The sequence below is a fragment of the Conger conger genome, chromosome 10, assembly GCF_963514075.1.
Source record: "Conger conger chromosome 10, fConCon1.1, whole genome shotgun sequence".
Taxonomy (NCBI): Eukaryota; Metazoa; Chordata; class Actinopteri; order Anguilliformes; family Congridae; genus Conger; species Conger conger.
The window spans coordinates 25,627,717-25,644,531 of NC_083769.1; the positions used below are offsets into that span (position 1 = coordinate 25,627,717).

Below are 16,815 nucleotides of genomic sequence, written 5' to 3' on the forward strand. Positions count from 1 at the left end.
ACTCGCCCACGCAGGAATGCAGCGGTGCGCTAATGCACTTTCATGTCCAAGTAAATTGACAATGAAGAGTGCCATCATTTTACAGCATAAATATTTCATTCCCCATTTGGATGCAGATTGAGAGACGTCAGTGGCGGAATGCAAATGGGCTGGCTCTTCCATTGGATATGAGATGTACATTCACACTGAATATGAATTTGCGTAAGCATGTCAGAGGTTGTTTTTGCGAGCGTATTCTAATCGGAAGATTACTGTAAAATATACAGTCGGAAAAAAGGGAATTATGATAAAGAAAAATTAAAGAGAGATACGGTGAGACGGCGAGAGATTAACTGTCCTGCGGTTTGCATTATTCACGATTGGCGAGGTTAATAAGGAAGCGTCTTTCCCTCAGGTATAGGCACTTTCAATATTAAAAAACAAAACAAAATGTTGTTAGCTATGTGGTAAGAATTCCTAGGTAACCGCCCCAAAGTTTGTTTGTTGGGCATGCTTTTCCTGGTGTTACAAGTAGCTGTACACTGTATACTTTTCATGGCTTCACAGAATGGAAATAACAGTACTATTGTGTTTCACTGCAGGATTTTTTTCATAGTAGAGCAAGGGCACCGGCTGTAACCAATCAACATCTTTAGCTGTGACTCATTGCTGCTGAGAAACACAAGTTGGGGAGATCATTTTGTTTGCTGATCTGTGTATTTGTGAAGAAAAGAAATACAGTAAAACCGAAAAATAAATAATACGTATTTTACTCATACATTTTAATTTGAAATCTTATTTCTATTACTTTTACAGTATACATGGCAGAACATATTGCCAGTAATGTGAGACAATTTGAAGAAGAAAGTAGTAACTTAGAACAAACTGATATCTTCAACCGGAGAGAAAAAAAGAAGACTTTAAGTCTCATTACAAGAATAACACATTTGTTGAGGCATACTTTTTTGCTTGACAAATGAATATTTTGTCATTCAAAAAACGAAATATTGTTTCAATCCATGGCAGGGAGATACAGGGAGATACCATGTTTCGCCCCGTCTCTCTCATTGCGTTCTATAAGAGCTCTGTATGTATTCAGGGCCTTGCTGAAAAGGCTGGGGAACCTGTGTTTTCTGGCTTTTTCACAGGTATCCTGTAATTAAACACTCGGTAATAGCAGTGGTGGGGTGAATTCACAGTGGGCTGTAATGAAAACGTGCTTCCCCGTTCGAGCCACTTCGGCCCAATCTGCACATTAGTAATTCTCTAGCGAGTCCCACACAAAGTCCTGGCAAAAGGAGTGGTCACGAAACGAGCTTCACAGGTTGGGAAAGAAGTAGACCGCAATCACTTTAGGTTTTGTTGCGAGCAAAAATAAAAGTCATAGCCTTTGGTCAAACTCCAATCCGTGCGATTGGTCTTGCTGGACAGAGCTGTGGACTGAAAAGGCTTGAGAGCTGCGAGTGTACGTACGTGAAACGGTATGTGCGGAAATGTATGCACTCTCATATGAGACTGTTTGAGTCCATTTGCATGTGTGCACTTGTGTGGGTGTGAATGAAAAGCAGCGTGCTCCCCCCAGCGAGAGCTGGGCCTCGGTGAGCTGCATAGGCCCGAGCTTGTCCTGCGCAGTCTTGTGTTTCACGGAGCTGTCGTCACGGTGTCTGTGGAAACTCGGCTTCGCTGGACTGCCGCGGGCGGGCTCCATGGAGCCCTGCCTACAGTCAGACGAGATGGTTCATGCTCCAAACAGGGCAAACGCCCAACAGCTCTGACTTCTGATATCCGAGGCAGACTCTAACAACAAGGTGCACAATCTGTTACACAGATAAGTGCTTTATTTTGACTACAACCTGGATATAGATAGACTTCCGACTTTTGTCCCAAGTCCTGATGGCATGATGTTTAGGTTATAAGAGTCTGGAATGTTCTGCAGGTTAACAGGTCCTGTTCTGGGGAATGTGAGGGGAGCTGGGGAAGGGGTGGGAGTGGTGGGTGGTATTCTACTTTGAGACCTTTGCGGCCCCTCCTTGCTGTAGGGGGAATCTACAGCTGGAAACCTTTCCGAGCCTTGGAGGCCTTTAGATTCCTACAAGGGAAGGGAAGGTGAATAACAACACTGCAATGGTCCAACAGCCCAAGAGGCGCAGTTTAAAAATGTCCTCAGATAAGGCTGGCAGCTGCTGAGAAGGCTGCCAAATCCTGCCCTGTGACGTGGATCGGATGGGGCCGGTGTGACAAGCCATGGCAGGCGCAGGAGCTGTAGAGTGTGGTGCAGCCAGCACTCAGCTCCCCACCCCACCCTTGCTATTGTGTAACAGCAGCAGCCCGCTGTTTGAGCACAGCACACATTGTCTCCTCAAACCTGCAAGATACAGCCAGAGACAATGATTCATCTGCTAAATGACTTAGCCTTTCAACGCATGGGTGTATTTATTTTTTATCCCAGAAGCAAAGTGGAGCTCTGGTGGAGCACCTCATATCAAATGTATCCCGTTCGCTCTTGCAAGATTCTCCTTTTGATTCACTGCCCTTGCAGAGTGACAGGTATCAAAAAGATGTTTAGATATTTTAGAGCTCCTTGGTATTTTCCCATTGCTTCTTTGTTCAAATACTTCTAACTTCTAAAACATTGAGTGTTTTAAAGGACAAAAAATTGAGGGGTTGTGTGAAGTCAACTACTGGAGCTCTATAGCCACAGCTCTTTAGCACAGCCCATAGTCTATTCTTATCTAATCATAAATTAATCACATACATATAATGATTAACAGATAGTGCTGCATCCTTAGAAGAGGTGTGTGTATATGTGTGTTGGTGTGTGTGTATGTGCGCATGTGTATGTGTGTGTGTGTATGTGTGTGTGCTGGTGTGTGTGTATGTGCGCATGTGTGTGTGTGTGTGTGTGTGTGTGTGTGTGTGTGTGTGTGTGTGTGTGAGAGTGCGTGCCTGCGTGCCTGCGTGCTCGTGTGCGTTCTGAGAATTGCACAGCCCTGTGGTTGTGCCTCTGTGCATTGTATCTGTGTTTTCAGGTTCACATTGAAACACCCTCCAACCTGCTTGGGCTTGCAGTGATTTCCAGGGAGGTGCCGTTTTCCCCAGGCCATCTCAGAGAGAGCTGGATGGGAACAGGAAAGGGCTGCAGCCTGGCTCTCTCTGCCTGGAATGTGTCACAAAGATACGCACAAACCAAACACTGCCAAAGTTCCCAAAGTATTTTCTATATTGCATATAGAATCTAAAATGGTGTTCTGGTGTCATAGAGTGCTGATATCCTTTTGAATAGTAGTTCTGGTTTTCTACGGTTCTAGGTATCAAATGCAGATATAATTTAAGAAATCGTTACAGACTGTGTGTCATTGTGGCCAATGAAAAAAAACCATTCGACATTTTGGCAGATGATTTGAAAAATGCATATTTTACATCATGCATATAGCTAACATATTTGTTACATGAAAATGTATACATTAGCAAACCTTAGGATGAACTTAAAATTAGTTAACCATAAGCAAATAGATGAAGTGTCTTTTTCATTCCAATATGAATTTTAATTAATGGTGTGCAAATACATTAACAGAGCTGAACAGATTAACTTCTCAGTAGTTAGTTAGATAACAACTACATTTGTTCATGCCAATTAATGTAACCGTATTGTAAAGTGTAACCAGTGAACTTTCTCATTTCTATACTCAAAAGACTATAGGACCTAATCAGACTTCTCCCAAGTCTTTGTCCTTGAGGTTATTCTAAAACAGCAGCGGTTTCAGCAGGGAGATGGAGCAAGGCTTGAGGCTGATGTTATAATACAGAAGGTGTCTACACACATGCAGGCACACACTCACACACACACACACACACACACACACACACACAAAGTGCCTGTACACAAGCACACACACATACACAAATGAATGCGCAAGCGCAGTATAAAATATTGTGGTGTGAGAGGGGGTTCAGAGTCTAGTTTAGATTGTCTCTCCATCACACTGAGAAGCTGGTCTACAGAGCCGGCAGCTGAAAGTTGAGAATGAGGTGTTGGTGAAACATTGCTGCTCGCTTTCCAATTCAGCAGCTCCCAGTTTGTGCAGTTGTCACAGCTTCGCGGGTGAATTCACACTGCCGAGATTGAGCAGTAACAAAAACCGGAGAGCTCACTTTCCAAGACCACGTGCCACCCGATCTATTCTGCTGAGTCTCGCTGGATTACACAACGTACAGTGTTTTAGAATGCAAAGTTTTTATTGGTGTTTGAAAAACTCTGTTCCACTGATTAATAAAAACATGATACTGCACATCACCAGAAACAGATCTTGTTGACAGACTACAGCACAGCTGCATCTGCTGATCATAAAAATCAGGCAGAACAAAATGAGCCTTCAGTGTTATTCAATCAATTCCAATGATGCAAACAGTCATAACTGAAAATTAATTTTCACAAGATAACGTGACATAATTGCAAATTGTATCATTTATTGTGGCAATTACCCCGTTTTCATGCTTTTGGCTCTAATAAGACATTGCACACCAGTGTGCAAAACCTTGTAAATGAGTTTGGTAAAACAACTCAAAGTGTTGTGTCATTCCCATTGCAATCCTGAACTAATGAACTGAAACCTTAAAGGGAAATCAATCAATATCCCTGAACAAATCCACATAGATTTCCCAGTTTGCAGGGAATAATTTCTTACTGGAAACACAAAAAGTGATATTCTGTCAGTTCTGTTCCCTCTCTGGGGAGCATGAAGTGTGAGAATCAAAGCACTAAACCTAGCAGCAAGCTTCCCTCGTTCATTACATGTGTAAGACAAAATGGCTGCCAATTCAAAGACAAAACAATTCACGACTGCAGCGGAGCTGTACTTTGGTGATTGTTCTAAACGCATGTGCTTTTTAATGGAATAAACAGATATTTATCTAATTCAGGAAATGATGGTCAAGTTTGACACCAAAAAAACAATATGTTCTCATAATACGTTTGCATAATATGTTCGGTCCTCATGTGATTTGTAATAATTGAGGTTGTCTGTGATCTTAATCGCATGCGAATCTGCCATGTCTGTAATTTGTAAAAAATCTTATTTCGCTGAACACACAGGTCATCTGATAATATTAGTCTTGTGTAAATTGGCATCTCAGTAATTTGGGGTCATATTTTTTCCCCGCACGGATTCCTTGTTTCTCTTAAGAGCCTTTTATGCGCATCTTTCCGGGTCAAGAATAATGGAGGCTGTGGTGAAAATTATTAATGTGAATTTTGACAGCATTTTGGGTGCAAATTCAGCAGGTTCATCTTGCTACACCACAACATGTACAGCCATTTGGAGAAGGAGCAAAGTCAATTCTATAATTAGTCAATCTTGAAAGATGAAGCGATGGATGACATGTATGGCCACATTTCAACTGTCTCAATAAAACTCCTTCTTGGGATTATTACTAGGCCTATATGGTAGCCTACAGTAATGTTAGGCCTATGCCTAGAGACCAGACACTTTCCAATGAGCATTTCTCATATCATAATTCAAAGGTAATGCTTGCAATTATTTTGGATCACCTCACATCTCCCAGCAATAGGCCTAAGTAAAGGGGACATTATGTTAAAGTTGGATCTGGAGATAATCCTTGATTTTTCATCAGTAAAGTAGAGTGAAATACTTGTTTCTCCCATACAACACAGTCATGGGGGCAGGGGGTAATTCCTAAATCACATGAGGTCCCCAGGTAATTATAGTCAAGTGCGAATAGGGCATTAGGTCTTGATGCGAGTGTTTCTTGTATCACTAACAGATTGGCATTGTTGGTAACTGTTCAAAGTTGCAGACATAACATTTTTCAGAACTTCTTTATAAACGTGGCATATGTTGGTTGGTTCTAGGAGACATTAATTTAGGCACATCATTTAATTTAGACTTTAGGATAAAGATTGAACATTTGACCTATTAGAAGAAATTCAACAGAATTGCATCAACTGTATTCTCATATGACCAAAGCCAATGAAAAACTCCCATGTTGCTGCTTCAGAACAGTAATGTAGCTGCTCCAATAGTATTTTGGCTACATTCCTTCATGATTTTAAAATGCTTTTACAGAGATGAGTTGATATTTCTGTGCTGTTGTTCACATTCCACATAGTGGTGTTCTAATGGAACAAAAAGGATTTAAAATGGATCCATTCATGGTTTTCAATGGACAAATAAGGGAAACATAGGTGCCAATCATAGCTTTGGTAAAAATGATATAGGGCATAAAATAACTCATGATTTTTCAAAAGTGCTGATTTCATGTACTCTGATCAGTTGATATGTTTGTAAATATTTTAATAGAGACCACAAGGACAGAAAATAAGGGTGCATCTGTTTTAAAATGATATTAGCCAATATAAATTTTGCATTGTTTGCCATTCGTAATTCAAAACTCTTCAAAACTGTGCAGTTATTTGGGGGTTGCAATGTAGCATTGTCAGCCATATGCTGGATTAAAGGGACTTTCTAATGTACATTGAAAATATTGTTTTAGGTTGGGCAAAAATAATCTTTAGGCAACAGTCCCAGTTGTAGACAATGCTGCTTGGAGACTATGCTGCTAGACACATCCTGGCTTCAGAGGGAAGACTGTTTGTTTTCAGCAGGGGATGTGGAAGGCAGAAGATACTGCATCAGAAAAATGAAATTGGCCTTGATATTGAAGAATTGAGGAAAAAAGACAAAGCTCATAAAAACTTTCATAATGTAAAGAGCCCCAGGCTGGCAGAAAGCCATTGCATCATTTCTATCACATCATTATCAGCACACATTGATTAATATCAGACCGCACGGCTGAGAAAGAGACATCAGCTACACTGCACTGGCACCCCCACACCGCCCCTCCTCTGCCAGCTCTTCAATCATGATTACAGGGACGCTCCGTGGATCAGTGTGAGTTTAAAGGATGGAGTCACACACTGGGAGTCCACCCACAGCTGTTATTGCTTCCACTGGAGAAAGATTGGAGCAGAGATACAGTGACAGATACACACACACAAACATACAAGCATGTGCACACACACACACACACACACACACACACACACACACACACACAGCGACAAACCATACTTATGAAAGCTCACTCTCAAATAAATTTACCTTGGTGTGCTTTTCTATAACCTCCACAGAACAGACTGCTTTGATTGTTTATAGCTCCCTTTCCAATTTCAGGTATACAATTCTGACAAATAGTGTGGTATTCAAGGCACCCGAATGCTTTAACAAAAAGCCTTTTTGAACAGTGTAGATGTCTGGTACAGACTGAACTGTGGGATTATCTGGGCTGTTCCAGCAAAAGTACATTAGTGGAGGGATGGAGTTTTCTGCGGCAGGCTTTTAAGAGTGGCTGATCCCGGATCAGACCACAAAAGCCACAGCTTTCTCCAATGATCTGCCCAAAGCAGGATTCACACTTGCACGATTTTGACATGTGTAGTGCCAGTTCATTCGCACCTCACACAGCTTCTGCTCACCAACTGACAAAAAACAAAGAGCTAATTTTCTGTCTTTTCACAGACGGAAGTGCAGATGGTGAAGGAGCTAATGAAGGTCAAGGCTAGTACTCTTCAGTGGGAAAAGGTGCTCATATATTCATGTGTGCCGTTCTGATCAACAACAGACAATTTTATTAATCTTACCAGATCGTTTGGATAAGGGTTCTCCTCTGTACTTCTTAATTTCATCCAAAGTAGCCAATATAAACAGAACATCACCTGCCAACAATCAACAGAAATTGAATACAAAAATGAACAAGCAACCAATACACCAATATGCCAGAAACAAAATAGAGCTATGTCACTGCACCAATACACAAACTGTGATGCTGTGTTTGGTTGCAATATTGTTATTATGAAGGAAGGCCAAGCATTTATTTTCAAATAGATGGCACTACACTGGTGAAGTGTATCTATTTCTGTATATGTATCTGTTTTTGTATTTCATACAAACTTCTGTTCTCATAATTTTACCTATTCATCTACATCATCTGATACATTTATTCATATGCTCATTAATGACAGCTGAATACTTTTGCCATCCTTATATGAAGCATTTTACTGAAGATCAGGGATCATCAAATCACCCTACTTGACTGCCCTCCTTTTACCTGGGAGTCAGGTGTGAAGATAGTCTGGCCAATCAGTAGCACTAATTGTTCAGATAATTACCTGGGAGAAAAGATAATCAGGGCTGGATTTGGATTTGAGGTCCAGATTTGATTATTGCTGCTGTAGACTAATCTGTGTATGAACTGACATTAGCTAATAAGCTAATTTAATCAAGGTCATTTGTAAAACCAAAAATCTAGATATACACTGACCCTCCAGGAATGTAGTTTCACACCTCTTCCATATTGGACATTTTCTGGACCAGGGATACTCAAATCTGGCTCTCGTGGCCAGTAGTAATACTTGGTTTCTTTTCTCTCTGATGGTTAATTGATTGATTGATGCCACTGATTGGCCATAGCCATTGATAGGCCAGAGGCTCATCTACTGTCCCAGCAGGCTTCAATCATTTGTGATTAGAGGAGAAGAATTAATCCAGCAGATCTCTGGTTGGAGCATCCCTGTCGTGGGCTTTTGCGTGTGTCAAGGTCACACGTTAAAACAATTAAGGGCACCTGAGCTGTGTGTGGAAGCTAGGGGATTCATCACCATGGTTAGTGTCTCAATGGAACAGATGCTTCTGTCAGCAGCAACAGCCTGAGGGAAAATAAGAGTCTTAGAGTAAATTACCCAGGCTGTGTCAAACTCTATCAGTTTTCCTGATCTTCTCACCCTGCTTCTTTTTCTTGATTCTTCCCAAACAAATCACAAGACGACAAGGCAGGGGAAGAGCAGGATAAACTGGAAAGGGCACAAGAAGCTCCACTTGTCAATGCTCTTGCATCTCAACTTCCTCATGGATGAATTGGATTTGTCCACCACTGTGTAGACGTAATTCTGCGTCCTCACATCAGTAAAATTGCTAAAAGCATAATTACATTACATTACATTATTGGCATTTGGCAGACGCTCTTATCCAGAGCGATGTACAGTTGATCAGTCTAAGCAGGAGACAATCCTCCCCTGGAGCAATGCAGGGTTAAGGGCCTTGCTCAAAGGCCCAACGGCTGTGTGGATCTTATTGTGGCTACACTGGGATTCAAATCCCCAACCTTGCCTGTCCCAGTCATTTACCTTAACCACTACGCTACAGGCCGCCCATAATGATGTGTACATCCTTTATCAACGTAAGCAGGTGAGGACACAGAATGCATTCTTCTCTAGCCTCCTTAATAATTTGTACATTTCTTAAAATCATGGCAGTGTGATGTGAATTCTTGTATGGGTCCCTGATAAACAGCAGGCATGAATTGGCAAAGTCTGCTGTTCTGTTTGTCCTCTGTGTGATCCCTCTTCCTGAGCTGCAATGACCACTAGGGGGTCGTTTACTTTGCACATAACTCTGAAATCTTACTCTCAGTCCCCTGCTGATTTACTCATGAAATGTTCAAGACTGATTACAAATGTGTATATACACAAGGAATACTGGAAATATAAAATGGCTGTGATGAATAATGAGTATTCTATTAAACACCGGAGTATCTCACTGTTTGCATTATTACCCGCCATTTCCAGATTTCTGTTAATGTCAATGAAACATGAGGTGGGTCATTATTAGAAGAATTATTAGAAATTAGGAGGTGCAGATCCTAGCTTTCCACATTCATTTGATGATGGAGGATGGATAAAGTTAAAGGAACTAAGAGATCTACAGTATACTATATATAATTAACACATTTATTTAATGTATGGTGCAAACTAGGCAAGGTAGCAACAATGAAGGTAGATGTATGGTTTCGAAGCGCCTCATTTATGACAGTCAAATATGAAAAAATGAGATGGCAGCTTTCCTATTTGCTATTTGATAACTAGCAGTGACAGACTTCAGTTTTTGAGCAATGGAAGCTCTGTGATTTATCTTTTCATACACCCATCTATACATTCATATGGCATATCTATTTTTTATTTGGGTGATGTGATCATTCATTAATGATATCTGATTTGTACATAACAGTTTTTCATTTTTATTATTGCAACTGTAATAGAGATTGTTCAGCCCCTATTCAGTTATGTTGTGACACAGAAAATCACTTTTGTGCAAAACGATAAAGTAAAGATATTGTATAGTTGTCTAACTGATGAATAAACTATGGTAAAGGATTAATGGATTTAAATAAAAGGGATAATTAATTAAAATAAAATGCATTAATATAAAACATTTCACAGCCACATAAGAGGAAACCTATGATTGATTAACGTTCTAGATGGACTGTAGCTATAATGGCTGTCATAGAAACAAAGAAATCTTACAATGGAAGCACTTTGACAGGTGAATGCATTTTCTAAAGGGAAAGAGACAAGACTGCAGCTGAATTATTTTTAAATGCCCTGTGAAATCTGTTATTTTAGTTGCCACAATAAGGAGGCAAAGCCTGTGTGAGAGACAGTTCCAGACACGCCCAAGACAAGGCACGGCTCAGATATTACAGGAAAACTCTGTACATGTCAGCAATTCATCTGCAATGGAAGCAGGAACACGCACCGAAGACTGATTGTCTCATGATTGTGAATTTTCTAGGGAAAAATAATCCATGTTGTGCTTGCAAAAGGGGAAGCATTAGCAGATTAGCAACAAAAATGAAATATTGGCAATTTTAGTTCTGTCTTGCTTGCTGGCTCATTGATACAGTGATTAAGCTAAATAAATTAATGCCACTCCTATAAGTCCATGTAAGATTGTACATACGTTATTTTGTCTATGCAATGGCAAAAACATTACTTTAAATAGTTTCATCCAGTATATGATTGAGGATGAATACTTTAAAAATGATTAACTGTGCTGAACATCATAAAGTAGTTTATGAGTGAGTACTTTATTCTACGCAATGAATGAAAAGCCATAAAGCAACACAATGTCTGTATCTTTGTTCTAGATGCTTCAGCCCTAAATGCTGCATCCTGCTTGAGAGATTATTGAATCTGCAAATTATTCAGATGAACCATTTTGAGCATACAGAAGGGCCCACCCTTCCAAACACCTGCAGATTTTATTGAGACTTCCTTCTCTCTTTTCTCACCCTGTTTTCGTAGCTGCCTATGGATGGAATTTTCCGTCAGATAATTTGTGCAGAGTGCTGTGGAATGCCGACAGGACCGGTCATGTTCTGGAAGCTACCTGCCATCAAGGTGGGTGCTGCTGGGATCCAGCTCGCTCAGTCACTGCAGATCCTAAGGGGTCATTCTATAGCCACTGAACCTGGGGGAGATGTGACTAACTGACAACACATGCACATAAAACAAAGAGAAAGGAAAAGTATTTTAACTTTTTTTTTTCTTTATTTCTTTACTTGCAACACACAAATATTTCAAATAAGTATGAGCTGCTATTTGTTCTCGTTTGCCTTACTGTTTTCTTTATTTAGAGGGGAATGTTCACCTTCAAGCTTTCCTAATTTCAGTTTTTCCTTTTTCCAGTAAAGCATCATAGTCACAGTCTCACTGTCTATAGTGCAATGCTAATAAAATTAAGTTTGAAATTCAACGTTTGTTTTATTGGTTCCCAGTCAAAATGGCTGTTTGTCTCTCAGAATTTCTCTCTTTTTGTGAACACACTGTGGTTATATGTCTTCTGGGGGTCTATAATTAATAGCCTATGATTTGTGGGAAAGATGTACTGGTTGAGTGACGGGTAATTGATGGACATGACCAAAGGACAGTATGGCAATACACCCTGACCTTTAGATGACCATGCTTGATGCCTCCAAGACAAACATACTGTGCATCGATTCAGGGAAACAAAATCGCCGACGGGGTGCCCTTAACTCTCTCAGTGCCAAGGAATTCTAGAACACAATCTGGAACATTGTTAGTTAGGGTGCCGTTAGGGGCCCCAGGCCCTCAGTGAGTTAAACACATCTGGTCTGTGGAGCCAGCCTGCCCCTGAAGTGTAAATGCAGAGGAATGTGTCGCATGACACTTGACATGACTGCAGTAACAACGGTGGCTCTCTGAATCCTGTTGTATTGCTTGTATTGTTGCCTATCAAAATAGTGGACCATTGCTGAGATTGATTAAAGCAAATGAAAAGCTGTGCAAAACATTGTTGGGGAAAAAAAACTTCCATGGTTTTCTGCTCTGTTGAGACTGTGTTTGCGAGCCTGCACATGGTTTTCTGCTCTGTTGAGACTGTGTTTGCGAGCTTGCACATGGTTTTCTGCTCTGTTGAGACTGTGTTTGCGAGCTTGCACATGGTTTTCTGCTCTGTTGAGACTATGTTTGCGAGCTTGCACATGTTTTTTCTGTTTCACAGCAAACTGTCCGGTATTAAGACCTATATATATATAACCTCAGTTACTGCAATTGAAGAACTCCCCTCTTATAATGCTGTGGTAATCAGTACACAATGAATGAATCACTCATTAAGTCTTGCTTGATGGATAACCGTCATTACACCCTACTCTTTTACAATTCATTGGAAATTGCCCAATACAGTATTACTAGTTGTTTAAATAAACAAAAAAAGGCAGGGTAATTGCTTTGTGATGCAATTACAGGTTTTATTTTAGACAGTAGTCAGTATTTTTTCATTTCATTTTTGGTTACGTTTTCGTTTCCTGCCGCTGTGGGGCCTGCTCTGTTCTTCCACATTAACATTTCACATCCCCGGTGCCCTTTTCTCCTCAGTTGGAGGTTTCATGAGGTGGGAATGCATCCGCACACTTCTCACCCTCAGCGTTGTTTCTCTGCCAGGCGGGCGGGTCAGCCGCGGAAAGAATGACTTCTGGAGAGGGAAGCGCAGTTGAGAGGAGGTGACCCTCGGAAAGGCTTGGCAGCGGAGGGTGCAGGAAAGGCAGGTCTCAACACTTACCGCTTCACCCCGACTGACACGCAGGCATGGCGCGTCCAAACCGCCTGGAACAGACGCGTTCAGCCTTGACACAGAGCTGCACCTCCTGCAGCAAGGCGCAGCATGCCCACGTACACTGAGGCGCACCCACACACAAACCAATAAAGAGAGAAAAACATGCGTGGACCCATGCTTAAGCGCGCATTCTCTTAAAAACACACGCTGTACACAAACAGTGATTACACATAGAAACACACGCGTATACAAAAACAGCTAGACACGCTATCATATATTGCACAGTATACAGACATGCGTACGTACGTGAGAGCTTGCACATGTTGGAAGGAAAACACAAACAGTCACATATGCTAATGCAGAAATCTCATGTATGCATACATTCATTGCAGGAACTCACTAATGTATGCATGTGGTTAGATACATATTACTCTTAACATTTCAACCCCTTTACCATATTGCTAAAATGGCAAGGATGAGGGAATGTTACTTTTCGAGAGGCAGGCTTACTTGAGGTGACATTAAAGGCAGTTCCTTTGTCGTGATGAAAGATGTTCTGTGATTTTAGCTGGCAGAGTCACCGGGCCAGACTTAGGGAGGACACCTGATATCCCTGTGGGCTCAGTGGGAACTAGAAAAATAATACAGCTCTATAATTTGAGCTCAAATGAATGGCTGTAGCTTCTTACGCCACATATTCTCCTCTACCGCAAATGAATCAGTGGATACAGAAGCTCAAACTTCCTTTATTGGGCTAATGGAGTAGACTAAAAGATGGACAATACAGACCAAAGGTCCGCCACCTTTTGAGTAAAGAAAGAATGTGTCTGTGGGACACTCAGATTAAAGAGATCTAATCTGGTTTAAAGCCGTTGCAGACCTGTGGGTATGATGGAATGTTCCACCAAAATAGGAGCTTTACCAAGGCAGAAGACATAAGTACGTGCCTGTTTTTACAAATGGTGCAATCATACTGAAGAGGCCAATATAGAGATTATGACAAACCTCCACAGCTGGCAGAAGCCCAATGATCAGAGCAGAGATGATGAAAAACCTTGATAGATTACAAAACTTAACGGATCTGAAGTTTTCAAATTTACCTGCTCAGCGAATCATCTGTCCGTGCTGGCAGTTGATTTATCACCATCTACTGGTAGCAGAGTGGAACTGCGTGCTGCAGTATAGCTTGCCGGTCTTCTTGCACTGCAGTTGTTGCATGTGTGGGACGAACTGATAGCCCACTAGGGGCCAGTGTGCAGTCAAAGAGAGCTGGTCAGAGGAGACCAGAAGAATCTTGTCACAACTGTGATATGCAGCCAAGAAGCAACCGCACACCCACCCCTGTCACGACCTCAGCTCCAGCAGTCTTTCATTTACGTATATGTGCAGTACATCGCCTTTCCGCTCCTCTGTTCTCTAATAGTGTACTAATAGGCACAATCTGCTTAAGACATACTCCACAGACTCAGAAAACAATGAATTAATGAATGAATGAAGCCATAAAAGGTTAATTACTTATGTGATACTGTAGGCTCTTGTGTATAAAAGCACCTAACGCATGTTGGTTTGGTTTATCGGCAGTAGAGGACACACACGCACACACACATACACGCACGCAGACACACACACGCACAGTTCTTGGCTGGACTCCTGGGACCCTTGGAACAGACCTGGGTGTGTACAGTATGCACTTGACAAACTGAGATATTGTCTGTGTTATTGATATTATAGGCTTACCTCAAATAAGTGAATGACAACTGACATGATACTGAACTATATTTGAATATTAAGAATTTAACTTGGAAAATCTACTTTGATAATGATTTGATTCAATGGAATCAAACTGAAAAACACTTTTCTCAAACTGTATAGATTTATTCCTGGAATAAATGTTGGAAACACCATTGTCTTTTTATGCACCCTGACAAGGAAAATATTATCCTGTCATCTTCAATAGTACTATATTAGGTGGGTCAACATTTGGGCGAGAATCTTTAATCAGTTCTCCTTACAAAATATATGAAGATCCTTCAAGTCTTTTGATCTGTGCTTGTGGTCAGCTCTATTCAATTCCAACCGCAAAAGTCTGGAAAGTGAGATGGCCATCGCCAAACAATAATTTGGTGGTTATTTGGCTGATTTTGAGGTATGCTTGGGATCTGCAGGAGTCAAATATTGGCTTCCAGTGGTATATTAGATTTAAGTGGTATATTAGATTTTTTTATAACTTCTTTGCCAATTCCAAAGGTGGTGGATGACACATGAGCCAGTCAGCGGTCATGCATACTATTGAGTGCAACTTGTATACTATACTCAATAGTAGGCAAGTGTGCTAATTTGGACATGGCCATGGATTTTTATACCCCAGTGAATGAATGAATGAATGAATGAATGAATGCAGACATGGGTGGCCACAACATAGCTCCCTAAGATTGAGAAACTTAAAAAATCTGCTATGCCATTGCAAACTTGTATTAGTTGGATTTTATTTTAAGTACTTATTATGGGTGACAATAATTATGACACATCCTCTGAGCAAGCAATTGCATTCCCCACTAGGATAAAATGTCTGTATATTAAAGCAATACATTTATTTTTTATAGCTGAGTTAAAATGTCTTCCCTTCATGTAAAAAAACACAATGTAGACTACTTAATGAGAAGCAAATAATTTCATATGTGCTAATTGTCTCTGGTAATTAGTACAGGAGTTGTTCTCGGAACCAGTAACTGAGTGATCTGTAGATATATTTAAACTCCTTTACTATTAGCAAACTCAAGACCAGCATTTGTAATTAATAAGTTCAGAACTGCTCATTTGAGACTGCCCGTGGTATGATAAATATTTTTTCAAATTTCCAGATCAGGCAATGAACTTTGCGCTTTAATTAATTTCTGAAGGTGGCTTGTGCTTATGGAAGTGTTGCAGTGAGGTGCAAGCTAGGGCAAGCAAGAAGGTGACACTGCGCTAACATTTCTCTTCAGGTTTTTGTGCTGAAGATGCTGAGTCTTCAGAGTGTCGAACAGCTTTATTGCACAGGCTGAGAGAATGCTAGAGAGAAATCTGCAGGAGGCTGCCATGTGCTAAAAATGTATGAATGTACTGGACAAAACTTGTGGTCGAATTGTCAACGCATTTTTTTTTAGTTTTCCCTGGATTCTATCAATGATTTTCCTTCAATTTCCCAGGATTAAAGTTATACTTTCTTTTGGCTTTTCATTCATTTGGTTTGTTTATGGTTGAATGTTTGTGGAAAAAACGGTAGCACATAGCTAATACGTAATACGGTAAGCTTCTCAACTTGAGGACAAGAGTTCCTTGAATCTGGGAGTGTGTTAAATTGATGAGCAGGCAGTTTGTTCTTATTCTCGGGCGACTCTTAAATTGGTAGTGAATAAAATGTAGAGACGGAGTTTATGGTAATGTGCTACTTTGAAGAGTCGGCTTACTCGCTGCCGTTCTGAACTCTAGTGTAGAACACATTTCCCATCAAACTCCGACCATTGTCACTGTGCAGTTAGAGCTGATAAGCGCAGGTACTGCCTGCCCATTCAGCTTTGAAGTTAAATGCTTTTTCAGGCTTTACCTTCCCCTGCTTGAGAAAATGCTCCCAGTGTGACGCTCGTCTTATTACCTTAGGAAGGCGGTCAGTGAGCTTCCAAACATACTGGAAGAGATTAACGACTATTTTCTCTCCAATCAACTCCCAATTTGCTGTGCCACTGACACATAATTTGATTTCTTTCTTACCTCTCACCGGCCCAGCCTTCCAAAGTTCTCCCGACAATTAACACATCGGTGCATGGGACATGGAGGGTGAACTCAATTTAGAGCGCCGCAGTGATTTCACACCGTGTGCAACACTGAGCACGTTTTTCAAAATTATCATTACTGCTGTCAAATGCAGAGA

The 16,815-nt window shown here is 40.9% G+C and overlaps 2 long non-coding RNA genes across 2 annotated transcripts; one reads left to right on the top strand and one right to left on the bottom strand.

Annotated features, from left to right (window-relative positions):
- Nucleotides 1-6,653: 6,653 nt before the first annotated feature.
- On the bottom strand, nucleotides 6,654-8,095 carry LOC133138274 (uncharacterized). Its single transcript, XR_009709706.1, has 3 exons — nucleotides 7,967-8,095; nucleotides 7,637-7,711; nucleotides 6,654-6,946 (listed from the first exon to the last, which is right to left on the bottom strand). It is a non-coding gene; the product is annotated as an uncharacterized LOC133138274 (long non-coding RNA).
- Nucleotides 8,096-8,534: 439 nt separating this feature from the next.
- Nucleotides 8,535-14,705, top strand: LOC133139328 (uncharacterized). The gene is made up of 3 exons (XR_009709807.1): nucleotides 8,535-9,239; nucleotides 11,135-11,230; nucleotides 12,794-14,705. It is a non-coding gene; the product is annotated as an uncharacterized LOC133139328 (long non-coding RNA).
- Nucleotides 14,706-16,815: the final 2,110 nt, after the last annotated feature.